General features: G+C 47.4%; 2 protein-coding genes across 2 annotated transcripts in view; both read left to right on the plus strand.

The window, feature by feature from the left end:
* Window positions 1–14406, plus strand: part of LOC147118283 (uncharacterized) — a 237436-nt gene that overhangs the window by 17561 nt on the left and 205469 nt on the right. The window lies entirely within an intron of this gene.
* The window catches only part of LOC147118284 (uncharacterized), a 113753-nt gene that overhangs the window by 17379 nt on the left and 81968 nt on the right, over window positions 1–14406 (plus strand). The window lies entirely within an intron of this gene.

Genomic DNA, 14406 nt, shown 5'->3' on the forward strand with positions numbered 1-14406 from the left:
ATCTCGTCTTGTAGTGCACCGAACTTGCATGAGCTAGCTAACCCCCTCAAATTAGCCATGTATTGATGCACCAACTCGCCGGGGAGTTGGTGACGCTGTCTAAAAATGAATCACCCCAGGAGGGCACTTTGTAGGGCAGAGAAGTGTGTGCTTAACAGAGCCACAGCCACATCATACGTTTGAATTGAGTCTGCTGTGCATAATGTCCCAAGAACATGCTGGCCCTCCGCTCCCAAGCAATGGGATAACAGTGCCTTTTTCCGTGCTGTACTCACATTTTCTAGTCCAAGAGCAATGAGGTAGGTTTCAAAGGACTGTAACCAGCGAACCCATGGGATCGGGGGCTCACCGGGTAGTGCAAGGAAGGGAGGAGGTGGTGGAAGAGAGATTTCAGCCATCCTCGTCGCCAAATGTTGCGTTTGCAAAGATAATCCAGAGGCCGTTTGCAGAGCTCAGTTCATGTTGCTTTTAATGGCTGATCCAAACACACTCTCACAGGCAAAAGCAATCGAATACCTATATCCAATGTCAGACACAATACAATGATAACAGCACCATCAAACTCCATGTGCTCAGGCCAAGGCAATCAAGTACATATCACCAATGTCAGACATAATAGGGAGGTCACTTATCACTTGGAGGGTGCGAGTCTAGGTGGGGTAGAGGAGCAAAGGGATCTCGGAGTACAAATACACAAATTACTAAAAGTTGCGACACAGGTTAGCAAGGCCATAAAAAAAGCAAACCAAGCACTAGGGTTTATTTCTGGAGGGTAGAATTGAAAAGTAGTGAAGTTATGCTAAACCTGTATCGAACCTTGGTTAGACCACACTTAGAGTACTGCGTACAGTTCTGGTCGCCACATTAGAAAAAGGATATAGAGGCACTGGAGAGGGTACAGGGAAGATTTACAAGGATGATACCAGAAATGTGAGGGTATACATATCAGGAAAGGATGAACAGGCTGGGTCTCTTTTCTCTTGAAAACAGAAGGCTGAGGGGTGACCTAATAGAGGTCTATAAAATTATGAATGATTTTGATAGAGTGGATACAGAGAGAATGTTTCCACTTGTGGGGAAGAGCATAACTAGAGGCCATCAATATAAGATAGTCACCAAGAAATCCAATAGGGAATTCAGAAGAAACTTCTTTACCCAAAGAGTGGTGAGAATGTGGAACTCATTGCCACAGGGAGTGGTTGAAGCAAATAGTATAGATGTATAGATAACCAGGTGGTTAAGAAGGCAAATGGTATGTTGGCCTTTGTAGCGAGAGGGTTTGAGTACAGGAACAAGGATGTCTTGCTGCAGTTGTACAGGGCCTTGGTGAGACCACATCTTGAGTATTGTGTGCAGTTTTGGTCGCCTTATCTGAGGAAGGATGTTCTTGCCATGGAAGGAGTTCAGCGAAGATTCACCAGGCTGATACCTGGGATGGCAGGAATGATGTATGAGGAGAGATTGGGTCGATTGGGCTTGTACTCGCTGGAGTTTAGAAAAATGAGAGGGGATCTCATTGAAACGTATAAAATTCTAACAGGACTAGACAGACTAGATGCTAGAAGGATGTTCCCGATGGTCGGGGAGTCCAGAACCAGGGGTCACAGTCTAAGGATAAGGGGTAAGCCATTTAGGACAGAGATGAGGAGGAATTTCTTCACCCAGAGAGTGGTGAACCTGTGGAATTCTCTACCAAAGAAGGCAGTAGAGGCCAATTCATTAAATGTATTCAAGAAGGAGCTGGATATATTTCTTAAGGTTAAAGGGATCAAGGGATATGGAGAGAAGGCAGGAACAGGGTACTGAATTTCGATGATCAGCCATGATCGCATTGAATGGCGGAGCCGGCTCGAGGGGCCGAATGGCCTACTCCTGCTCCTATCTTCTATGTTTCTATTCCATCTGCTCCTGAGGCCTTGTTCTTCTTCAGTTCTTGGATGGCCATTTCAACCTCATGCTGGGCTGGGGTTGTACTGAGATGGTTGTGGGTAGCATGCTGCGGGATGGAGTTGAGGACACTCGCGTCGAAGACAGCATCTCGGTTAAGGAGATCTCCGAAGTGCTTGTTCTAGTGGGCACTGACTGCCTCTCTATCCTTGATGAGTAGCTCTCCATTCTTGGCCCGCAGTGGGGTAGGACCTTGCGCCGTAGATGGTCTTGACTGCACTAAAGAATCCACGCACATCATGGTTGTCAGCTAGCTGCTGGAACTCCTACCCTTTCTCCACCATCTGTTCTTTAGGTCGCGAATTTTTTGTTGGACCTCGGCCTTCAGGCGTCTGCAGAGCTGCTTTCTTGCTCTCGAGTTGTGTTGCTGTTTCCAGATCAGGAATGCCTTGTGCTTGCTGCTTATTTGCTCCTGGATCTCCTGGTCATTCTCGTCGAACCAGTCTTGGTTTCCTGTTGGAGAGACCGAGCAGTAGCTGGAATACTGCGTGCAGTTCAGGTCACCACATTACAGGAAGGATGTGATTGCACCAGAGGGGGTGCAGAGGAGATTTATGAGGATGTTGCCTGGGCTGGGGAATTTTAACTATGAGGAAAGATTGGATAGGCTGGCGTTGTTTTCTTTGGAACAGAGGAGGCTGAGGGGAGACCTAATTGAGGTGTATAAAATTATGTGGGGCCTAGATCGAGTGGATAGGAAGGACCTCTTTCCCTTAGCAGGGAGGTCAATAACCAGGGGGCACAGATTTAAAGTAATTGGTTGGAAGTTTAGAGGGGATTTGAGGAGAAATGTTTTTCACCCAGAGGGTGGTGGGGGTCTGGAACTCACTGCCTGAAAGGGTGGTAGAGGCAGAGACCTTCATCACATTTAAAAAGTACTTGGGTATGTACTTGAAGTGCTGTAACCTACAAGGCTACGGACCAAGTGCTGGAAAGTGGGATTAGGGTGGATAGCTCTTTGTTGGCTGGCACGAACAAGATGGGCCGAATGGCCTCCTTCTGTGCTGTAAATTTCTATGATTCTATGCTTCATTGATCATCCCATTCCCAAGCTGCCTCTGTGTTAACACCTCAGACGAGCCGTCCCACGTAGGGTGACTCCCTCCACCTGTTCTCCCGGTTACAGAACCAGTTTGTGTCTCTCAGGAATGCGCAAGCCTCAGTTGTCTGGGCACCAACTCACTCGTGACCTCACATGTTGCCAACAAGTCTGCTGCCTGAGCAGTTTGCAGTGTTATGTCTGTAGGTCTCTTAGCAACCACCTCCCTTATCTAGGCAAAGGGCTCATCTCCTGACTTTGGGTGTTATCATTCCAAACTTCAGCATTCTCTGTCTTTTAGCTTCAATCAGTCTGTGTCCACCCAGTGACAACACTGAACTCCTCCCTCCAACCACTAACACTCACCCTCTTGCTGAGAAAGAAAGACTTGCATTTATATAGCACCTTTCACAACCTCAGGGTGTCCCAGAGTGCTTTGCAGCCAATGAAGAACTTCTGAAGTGTAGTCACTGTTGTAATGTAGGAAACACGGCAGCCAATTGGTGCACAGCAAGCTCCCACAAACAGCAATGTGACAATGACCAGATAATCTATTTCAGTGATGTTGATTGAGGGATAAATATTGGCCTCAGGACACTGGGGAGAACTCCCCTGTTCTTCTTCAATGTAGTGCCATGGGATCTTTTACATCCACCTGAAAGAGCAGATGGGGACCTTGGTTTAACATCTCATCCGAAAGACGGCACCTCTGACAGTGCAGCACTCTCTCAGTACTGGAGTGTCAACCTAGATTTTTATGCTCAAGTCTCTGGACTGGGACTTGAACCCACAACCTTCTGACTCAGAGGTGAGAGTGCTGCCCACTGAGCTAAAGTGCCTGGAGTTAAGCCAGCAGGGATACTTGACATAGGATTACATCGGATATACGGCACAGAAACAGGCCATTCGGCCCAACCAGTCTGTAATGTATGTACCTTTAAGGGAGAGAACTACTTTTTACAGCTCCTGTATACTGCAAATGTAAGAAGTCACACAACACCAGGTTATAGTCCAACAGCTTTATTTGAAATCACAGGCTTTCGGAGCGCTGCTCCTTCGTCAGGTGAGGTATACTGTAGTACCGGCAGTGACCACACCTGTATATAAACCCTGAGTAAGGATCTGTAAAGTTAGTTCTAGAGTAACCCTCAGTCAGTAAACACCTGTTGATCGTTCCCTGCAGTCTCTTGTCTGATTATTGAAGGACACAACATTAAGATACATGGATCTAACATTGGCGACGAGCAGATTCAAACCTACCTGCAACTCTGCATCACCTCCCAGGGATTTGCTCCTGGAGAACAGTGGAAGAAGGCCGAGTCCAGAAGCACAGGCGTCGACTACGGGAAACCCCCCAGTCATCCAGCGGAGATTTGAGCATCGCAGGGGAGGCTGTCGAGAGCCAGGCTTGGCTTTCCAGTCACGGTGGTCCAGCGAAACGGGCTGGCAACAGGTACTGTGTGTTGTGTATGTAACCTGTTCCACCTTAAGAGAGCTTAAGCCTGTTCCACCTTAAGAGATGTACTACTTTCTCAGGCTGCTGTAGACGTAATACCGGGGGTGAACACACCGGTATATAAGCACTGTGCAGTAATCTTGTATTCAGTACAGTCCCTACCTCCAACCAGTAAAGACCTGTTTTTATTGTTACTCATTAGTCGGTGTCTTAATTAACTAAATAATTCACAGACTTAACACTGGCGACGAGTCAGGTTCTTACCCTGCGGCAGTTATTCCACGGCGGTTGAAGAGAGGTTTCAAACCACACCACCCCACTGGAAGCGACAGGCATTAGGACCCTGAAGCCTCCATCAGCTTGTGAACCGGAGTAGAAGACAGGGCTGGGGAAGACAGAGGTACAGGGCGATAGCGATCGGCAGATAAGGGCCGGGCCGCTTTGAAGTGAGGGGCGCAGCCGGGCCATCGATCACAACCACCGATAAGGGCCGCACTCGGGCTGAAAGGGCAGCGGCTGCAGAAATTGAAGGCGCGAGAGCCGCGGTGCACAGCGTGGGCCATCGATCGCGATCGGGAGATAAGGGCTTTGGAGTGCGAGGCGCAGCCGGGCCATCGATCACAAGCACTGATAAGGGCCGGGCCGCTTTCAAGTGCGAGGCGCAGCCGGGCCATCGATCGCATCCGCTGATAAGGGCCGCACTCGGGCGATCGCGGCGAAGATAAGGGCCGCACTCGGGGGCTGAAGGGAGACGGCGTCGGGGGACGGGTGAAGACCGCCAAGCGTGGGAATACCGCCATTTTGTGGGCGGAGGACGACAGCAAGAGCGGGAAGCTGCCATCTTTGATAACAAGTAAAGAAAAGAAAATCTGAGAAATTGCAAATCTACAATGCCTAAACACGGGAATATTAGCACCTTTGATAGTGACCTCGAAGATTGGGCCATATATGTTGAAAGAGTAAAAAATTATTGTAAGGCCAATAAAATTCGTGACCAAGATAAAGCTCTAACATTATTAAATTTAATGGGTGCGAAGACATACGGGCAATTGAAACACCTGTTATCACCAGATGAACCGGCGGATAAGACGTTCGATGAGATTGTTACTGTCCTGAAAGATCATCTAAACCCCACGCCGCTGATGCTAGCGGAACGATTTAAATTTTATGACAGAAGGCAGCTACAGCATGAAAGCAATGCTGAATATTTGCTGGAATTGCGTAAATTAGCGAAATATTGCCAGTTTGGAACGGGACTGACAGATGCACTACGAGACAAATTTGTGTGTGGTTTATTTAAACAGGATACACAAAAGCGACTGCTCGAGGAGAATGAGCTGACGCTTGAGAAGGCGGTCACTATGGCAGCAGCACACGAAGCCGCAGCGAGAGGCACGGCAGTAATGCAGCTACGGTCACCGGAGCTCAGTGCACACAAATTGGGTGTGAGTTCTGGCAAATGTTATCGTTGTGGAAAGACAACGCATGATCAGAACCAGTGTTGGTTTAAAAACCAAGAATGTAGAACTTGGGGTAGGCTTGGACACATAGCTAGAGTATGCAGGTCAGGGAAGAAGACCAGCAACAAGAAGTCACCGCAAGGAAAATACGCAAAGGTACACAAGGTGGCCGAACAGGAGTCCGATTCAGACGCTAGCAGTAATGAACTGGCTGGCTTAAGCAGTATTGAACTGGCTAGCTTAAGAGTACTCAACGTTGGTAAGGGTGCAGACCTCCAGACAATTTGGGTTACTCTTCAGATAGAAGGAGTCCAAGTAAAAATGGAATTGGACACTGGATCGGCATTGTCGGTCATGAATAAGAAAGATTACAGAAGGTTATTCCAACATATTCCCCTACAGGATACGGAGATTATATTGACAACCTGCACGGGGCAGAGAGTGTACCCCATCGGGACAATAAAGGTTGCAGTGGCCAACAAGGGTGAAGGAAGTCAAATAATGGACTTATATGTGCTACCGGAGGGAGGTCCACCACTACTAGGCCGGGAGTGGTTTAGAAACATAAATATGGACTGGCATTCGCTAAAAGCCATAAAGAGTGAGAACTCGGTGCAGATAATCAGCCCAGACTCTAGAACTGATGATGGTAAGACCAACCCATGTGCAAAAGACAAAGTTTCAGCACAGAATTCCACTGAGCAACAACAACATAGTTTAACAGAGAATTCTGAGTCTGTCAAGTCTACTGATATGCACATTTTTGAGGGACACTGGGCTCGAACTCAACTCCATTTCAAACTACAACAGCAATTAGAACAAATGATTCGCCGTTTTGAGCAAGAGATGAATGAAATAAAAAAGTTCTTTGTTACAGAGTGGGAGAATCTGGAAAGGCAACAGAAGCAACTGATGGAGAAAATGGAGCAGGAGCACACCAACCATCTGCGCGAGGAGGCCGAACGAATCAAAGCTGATTCAGGTTCTGAAGGTGCATGCCATAATCTGGTGTCAGAAGAGTTAACGGTCAGCCAACTCCTTCATATGTTGAGGGACAAGACTCTGAAATGGGAAAAACTTGAACACGAGCTGCGATCTTCAAAGGAAAAGGGTTCGGAGCTCTCAAAAGTCATTGAGATGGCTGATGTGACGACACAGACTGAAACGACTGCAACAGAGCAGCCATTGGATGCCAAAAGTACGCTGACTCACGTCAATGTAGAACAACAGACCGCTGAAACAGCTGCTCCGGTAGAGGGATTGCATAGTCCGATCAATCAATCTCCAAAGGAAGTTGAAGTATTAAAATCACAAATGAGGTCACTAGTAAACGACTTGCTGAAAGCCCAGAAAAAGCTGGATGCAGAGGTACACATGAAGAAGTCTCTTCAAGAAAGATGTCTGGATTTGGAACAAGAGCTGGCTAACGTCCAGCTGGGTATGGAGGAAATAGACGACCCTCTCACTGGTCTAGCTCAGGACGACACCGAATATTACCATGACCTGGTGGACGACACCGAATATTACGATGTCCTGTCCTGCCCAGCTTGTAACTTCGACTCCCAAAGTGCAGAAATCATGGAGGAGCACCAAAAGTCTACGGAACATCGGGAGAAGCTGGCTCTACGACGGAAACAGGAGGAAGAAAAGGAGGAACTGCGCATGCAGCTGGCAGCTGTGGCAGCTGACAATGGAGCCCAGAGAGTCTCCAAGAAGCAGAAAAGGAAAAGTAAAAACAGAAGATGACCCATCTGAACCATTATCACCTCTACCAGATCACACACGTGGTCCCTCCGAACAGAGCCAAATCAGTTCGGAAGTTCAAGCTGTTAAATCCATGAAAGGACTATTGAATGAGTAACGTGAACCGACTACACCACAGAGATTGAATCTGTGAACTGTTTTCCGCAGAGACTGAATCTGTGATATGTTACGTTAAACATGAAGTTATGTATGTATATATGTTATTACGTTATGTTAAATGGGGGGATGACTATAAAGCTAAGAAGGGAGGAGTGTTGTGTATGTAACCTGTTCCACCTTAAGAGAGCTTAAGCCTGTTCCACCTTAAGAGATGTACTACTTTCTCAGGCTGCTGTAGACGTAATACCGGGGGTGAACACACCGGTATATAAGCACTGTGCAGTAATCTTGTATTCAGTATAGTCCCTACCTCCAACCAGTAAAGACCTGTTTTTATTGTTACTCATTAGTCTGTGTCTTAATTAACTAAATAATTCACAGACTTAACACTGTGCAGACCCTTCCAGGACAGCGGCGGCTAGGGCCGACCGAGCGGCACAGAAAAAGGCCGAGCAGCGTCGACGGGGGAGAGAGGGCAGAGCGCACAGGGCACAGCCGGTGTTCAGGACCGAGCGGCGTCAACGGGGGAGAGAGGCGAGAGAGAGCAGAGTGCAGCCAGTGTTCAAGGGCCGAGCAGCATCAACGGGGGAAGACAGGCACGCAGGAAAACGCGCAGAGCGCAGCCGGTGTTCAAGGGCCGAGCAACGTCAGCGGGGAAGAAAGGAAAGCGCAGGAGACGCCATTTTAAGCCGCAGCGGGGAAGAAAGGAAAGCACGGGAGACGCCATTTTCAGCCAGTCTAACCACACCCAAAAATGCCAAAGAGTGGCAGTATCACAGCGTTCGACAATGAAGTCGAAGATTGGACGACATATGTCGAACGCATAGAAGTATACTGTAAGGCGAATGAAGTGGCAGATGACAAGAAAGCGCTGGTATTGTTGAATTCAATGGGTGCAAAAACGTATGGCTTACTACGAAACCTAGTAACCCCAGAGAAGCCAGTAGAAAAGGATTTTGAAAACATAGTGTCAATCCTACAGGACCACTTAAACCCCACACCGCTGCTGGTAGCAGAAAGATTTAAGTTTCACAAAAGGAACCAGCATAAAGATGAAAGTAATGCTGAGTATGTAACAGAACTGCGCAAGCGATCGAAACACTGCCAGTTTGGAACGGGACTAGCAGATACTTTAAGGGACAAGTTTGTGTGTGGGCTTCAAAGTGAAGGAACCCAGAAATGGCTTCTAGCAGAAAAGGATCTTACGCTGGACAAGGCTTTCAGCATTGCAGTATCACACAAAGCAGCAGCACGGGGCGCGGCAGAGATACAATGGAGACCGCAAGAATATGGCACAAATGAAATGTCATACGGAACAGTGAAGTGCTATCGCTGTGGCAGAACAACACACGACCATAATGATTGCTGGTTCAAGGACAAAGTGTGCAGACAGTGTGGAAAAGTAGGACAAATAGCAAGAATCTGCAGGTCGGGAAAGAAAACCAGCAGCAAGAAATCTCCACAGGAGAAGTACAAGAAGGTACGTAAGGTGACGGAGAGTAGTTCAGATGAACAGAAGAGTGATACAGACTCCGGAAGCAAGGAGCTGGGTTGTCTGAAACTACATAATGTGATCAAAACGGAGGATCACCAAACTATCTGGGTCACGCTCAAGATAGCAGGAGTCCAAGTGAAAATGGAATTGGACACAGGATCAGCCCTAACAGTCATAAACCAAAGGGACTGCAAGCGGCTAGTCTCACATATACCCTTGAGAGATACAAAGATTGTCTTGAAGACATACACAGGGCAAAAAGTCTACCCCAAAGGAAAAATAAGGGTGAACGTTATATATAACGGCAAGGAAACACCAAAAATGGACCTATATGTATTGCCAGATGGAGGACCACCACTACTAGGACGTGAATGGATCCGGAAGATACAGCAAGATTGGCATTCCATACAAGCACTGACTGTAGATGCCAAAAAGGATGATGACATCACACCTGGATGACTGTCAAAAATGCTAACTGATGCACAAGAAGTGTTCCAGCAGGGACTCGGAACACTAAAAGGCATAACAGCGACGATCAAAATAGAGGAAAATGCAAGCCCAAAGTTTTTTAAGGCCAGACCGGTACCTTATGTGATCCGCCCAGCCGTCGAAGCAGAGCTGGAAGGTTTGGAACGTTCAGGGGTACTGTCCAAAGTGGACTGGAGCGAGTGGGCTACACCCATCGTTCCTGTAATGAAGAGGTCATTGAGTAATACGCCTGGGGAACCAAAGAAGGTTCGCATCTGTGGGGACTTTAAGGTGACAGTGAACCCAGTCCTTCACACTGTACAATATCCGCTTCCGCGGATTGAAGATATTTTCGCCTCGCTATCTGGAGGGAAATGCTTCACTAAGATTGATCTGGCCCAGGCGTACCTGCAAATGGAGGTAGAAGAAGCCTCGAAACAGTACCTCATGATCAACACTCATTAAGGTCTCTACCAATACAACCGGCTGGTGTTCGGGGTAGCATCAGCTCCGGCTATTTGGCAAAGGGCAATGGATCAAGTCCTGCAAGGGATTCCAGGGACCCAGTGTTATTTGGACGACATCCTGGTCATGGGCAAAAATGACAGTGATCACCTCGCCAACCTGGAGCAGGTGCTCACTAGATTGAAGGAATATGGGCTCCGAGCTACTCGCCACAAATGCGAGTTTTTCCAAAAGCAGATCTCATATTGTGGCCACGTTATTGATAAAGAGGGGTTACATAAGTCCCCTGAAAAGATTGAGGCAGTAGTCAAGGCTCCAGCACCAGAAAATGTGTCACAACTGAGGTCGTTCCTCGGGCTGGTGAACTACTACCAGAAGTTCTTGCCGAATTTGTCTGCAGTACTGCACCCACTGAACACCCCTACTGCAAACGGGGGTACCATGGAAGTGGAGTGACGAATGTAAACGAGCTTTCCAGAAGAGCAAAGCATTGATCACATCAAAAGAGGTGTTGGCTCATTTCAACCCAGCACTACCAATTCGGTTGGCGTGTGATGCATCACCCTATGGCATTGGAGCGGTGCTGTCGCACAAATTCCTGGATGGCTTGGAAAGGCCAGTAGCCTTTGCGTCTCGGTCACTAACCTCAGCCGAGCATAACTACGCCCAGATTGACAGGGAGGTCCTCAGCCTAGTGTGGGGAGTGAAAAAGTTCAATCACTATCTGCACGGGCAGAAGTTCACCTTGCTGACTGACCACCAACCACTTGTCTCCATCTTTAATCCAAAGAAGGGCGTTCCGGTGATGACTGCGCAATGGCTACAAAGATGGTCCCTTTTTCTAGGGGTGCACCAATATGAAATCGAGTTAAGGGCACGAAACAGCATGGAAACGCTGATGGGCTATCACGCCTGCCACTGCCTACTGCGGAGGAAGCACCAGCAGTGGATCCTGTCGAAATATTTCATTCGACTATAATTGAATGCTTGCCAGTAATTAACGCTGGTCTTGAGGAGGAGACCCAAAATGACCCGACACTGTCTCGGGTATATGATTTGACGGTGAAGGGATGGCCAGCACATGGTGACTCACTGTTGCCAGCATTCTCATCCAGAAGAGAACAGCTGTCAGTATGCCAGGGGACCTTGCTGTGTGGACCCCGAGTGGTAATTCCACCCAAGTTAAGGGAGAGAGTGCTCAATGAGCTTCACGAAATCATCTGGGAGGGGTGAAAATGAAAAGCATTGCTAGGGCTTATGTGTGGTGGCCGGGGATCGATCAGCAAATCGAGGACCTGACAAAGAGCTGCTCAGGATGCCAGAAGGTCCAAAATGCACCACCACATGCCCCTTTACATCCATGCGAGTGGCCCTCATCTCCATGGCAACGGGTGCATATTGATTTTGCTGGTCCATTCATGGACTCAATGTATTTAATAGCCGTGGATGCACACTCAAAATGTCCTCCACCACCACGGAGAAAACTATTGCTGTCCTACGGACCATTTTTGCCAGGAATGGCTTGCCAGGGCAGATTTGCTCTGATAACGGACCACAGTTTGTGTCCGAAGAGTTTCGAAGATTTATGAAAAGGAATGGGGTAAGGCATTACACATCAGCCCCGTATCATCCAGCCACAAATGGATTGGCTGAGAGGTTCGTACAAACCTTTAAAAAAGCAGTAAAGGCCATGTGCGATGACGACATTCCACTGCAGCATAAGGTGGACAATTTCCTGTTAGCCTACAGAAATGCGACACATGCAGTCTCCAACCAGGCCCCAGCCATGATGTTCTTTAACCGAAGGTTGAGATCTCGTCTGGATTTGCTCAGACCAAATGTACGAAGAGATGTTGAGAATAAGCAATTCCAGCACATCAATGAGAAGCCGACAAGAAGCTTCAATGTAGGGCAACCAGTCTTGGCCTGCGACTACCGAACAGAGAAATGGCAACCAGGAACGATATGCACACGGCAGGGCCCACTAATGTACACAGTGGATGTTGGGGAGAACATCGTGAGACGCCATGCTGACCAGATCCGAGAGTCACAGGAACGAGTCAACCCCATGTCTCGGCCATACATACCTGGTGAGGAACCCGACGTACAGGTCGCATCTACCCCAGAAACAGAAGCATCGGAAGCTGATGAACCAACCGACGACAGGGGGCCAGAATTGCCTCCGCACCAAGAGCAAGACACTCGGGAAAGGCGCTATCCAGAAAGGATCAGGAAGCCTCCCCAAAGACTGAATTTATAAATAGACTATTTTCAGCTAATGTTGCATGTTAAAAGTGTTAATTGTAATTAGTTGATATTTAATTGTTAAATGAGTGTTATGGTATTGTTAATCTAAAAGGGGAGGAATTGTAATGTATGTACCTTTAAGGGAGAGAACTACTTTTTACAGCTCCTGTATACTGTAGTACCGGCAGTGACCACAACTGTATATAAACCCTGAGTAGGGATCTGTATAGTTAGTTCTAGAGTAACCCTCATTCAGTAAACACTTGTTGATCGTTCCCTGCAGTCTCTTGTCTAATTATTGAAGGACACAACATCAAGATACACGGATCTAACACAGTCCATGCCGGTGTTTATGCTCCACTTGAGCCTCCTCCCATCTTTCCTCATCTAAACCTATCAGCATAACCCTCGATTCCCTTCTCCCTCATATGCTTGTCTAGCCTCCCCTTAAATGCATCGATACTATTCGCTTCAACCACTCCCTGTGGCAGCGAGTTCCACATTCTCACCACTCTCTGGGTAAAGAAGTTTCTTCTGAATTCCCTATTGGATTTCTTGGTGACTATCTTATATTGAGGCCTCTAGTTATGCTCTTCCCCACAAGTGGAAACATTCTCTCTGTATCCACACTATCAACATTTTTCACAATTTTAAAGACCTCTATTAGGCCACCCCTCAGCCTTCTGTTTTCAATAGTAAAGAGACCCAGCCTGTTCATCCTTTCCTGATATGTATAGCCTTGCATTTCTGGTATCATCCTTGTAAATTTTCTCTGCACCCTCTCCAGTGCCTGTATATCCTTTTTATAATATGGCAACCAGAACTGTACGCAGTACTCCAAGTGTGGTCTAACCAAAGTTCGATACAGGTTTAGCATAACTTCACTACTTTTCAATTCTATCCCTCTAGAAATAAACCCGAGTGCTTGGTTTGCTTTTTTTATGGCCTTGCTAACCTGTGTCACAACTTTTAGTAATTTGTGTATTTGTACTCCGAGATCCCTTTGTTCCTCTACCCCACCTAGACTCGCACCCTCCAAATGATAAGTGACCTCCCCATTCTTCCTACCAAAATGTAATACCTCACATTTATCTGTTCAGCCTTGGTCAGTCTGCAAAAACTCTGAAATGTTTAATAATGAAATCAGTGAGTCAAAAAGCTCAGGTGAGGCAGTTTAAAAAGACAGTCCATGACCAGAGATTGCTGGATGCTGACACTCGGTGCTCATGAGGATAGAATGTCCCATTCCCCAGGCACGGACATCCAGCACCTCGATCACAGCAAAAATTCACAAAACAACGGCAATATAACTTGGAGCAGAGACGGTTAAGTGGAGCTGTGATCGAGGTGCTCAAAATTATGAGGGGTTTTGATCGAGCAAACAAGGAGAAGCTGTTGTCACTGGCAGGAGGGTCAGTAACGAGAGGACACAGATTTCAGATCATTGGCAAAAGAATCGAGAGAGGAAATGAGGAGACTTTTTTTTACACAGCGAATTGTGATGATCTGGAATGCACTGCCTGAATGGGAGGTGGAAGCAGATTCAATAGTAACTGTCAAAAGGGAATTGGATATATACTAAAAGCAGAAATTTGCAGGGCTGTGGGGAAAGAGCAGGGCAGTGGGACTAATTGCATCGCTCTTTTAGAGAGCCGGCACCAGCACGATGGGCCGAAAGGCATCCCACTGTGCTCTATGATTCTATAACATCAGCTTCTCTCTGCTCACTAGTACTGAGAGAACAGGGAATAATCTTTAAATCCAGCCCAGTTATTGGGCTTTTAACATTAAGCCCCAGTTGCCTGAATTAACATGGTTCAGTCCTGGATGTGATTAAAGGCATCGGAAACAGTGGAATCGACCCACCGCAGTCACAATGTGGACACTCTGCTCTGTCAGCGGGTGGGATACACCAGGGAATCCCTTTCCACACTGAGGTTGACTCCAATGATCGGGAGTCCCAGGG

The sequence above is a fragment of the Somniosus microcephalus genome, chromosome 4, assembly GCF_052327205.1.
Source record: "Somniosus microcephalus isolate GS21.2 chromosome 4, FLI_Smic_1.0, whole genome shotgun sequence".
NCBI lineage: Eukaryota > Metazoa > Chordata > Chondrichthyes > Squaliformes > Somniosidae > Somniosus > Somniosus microcephalus.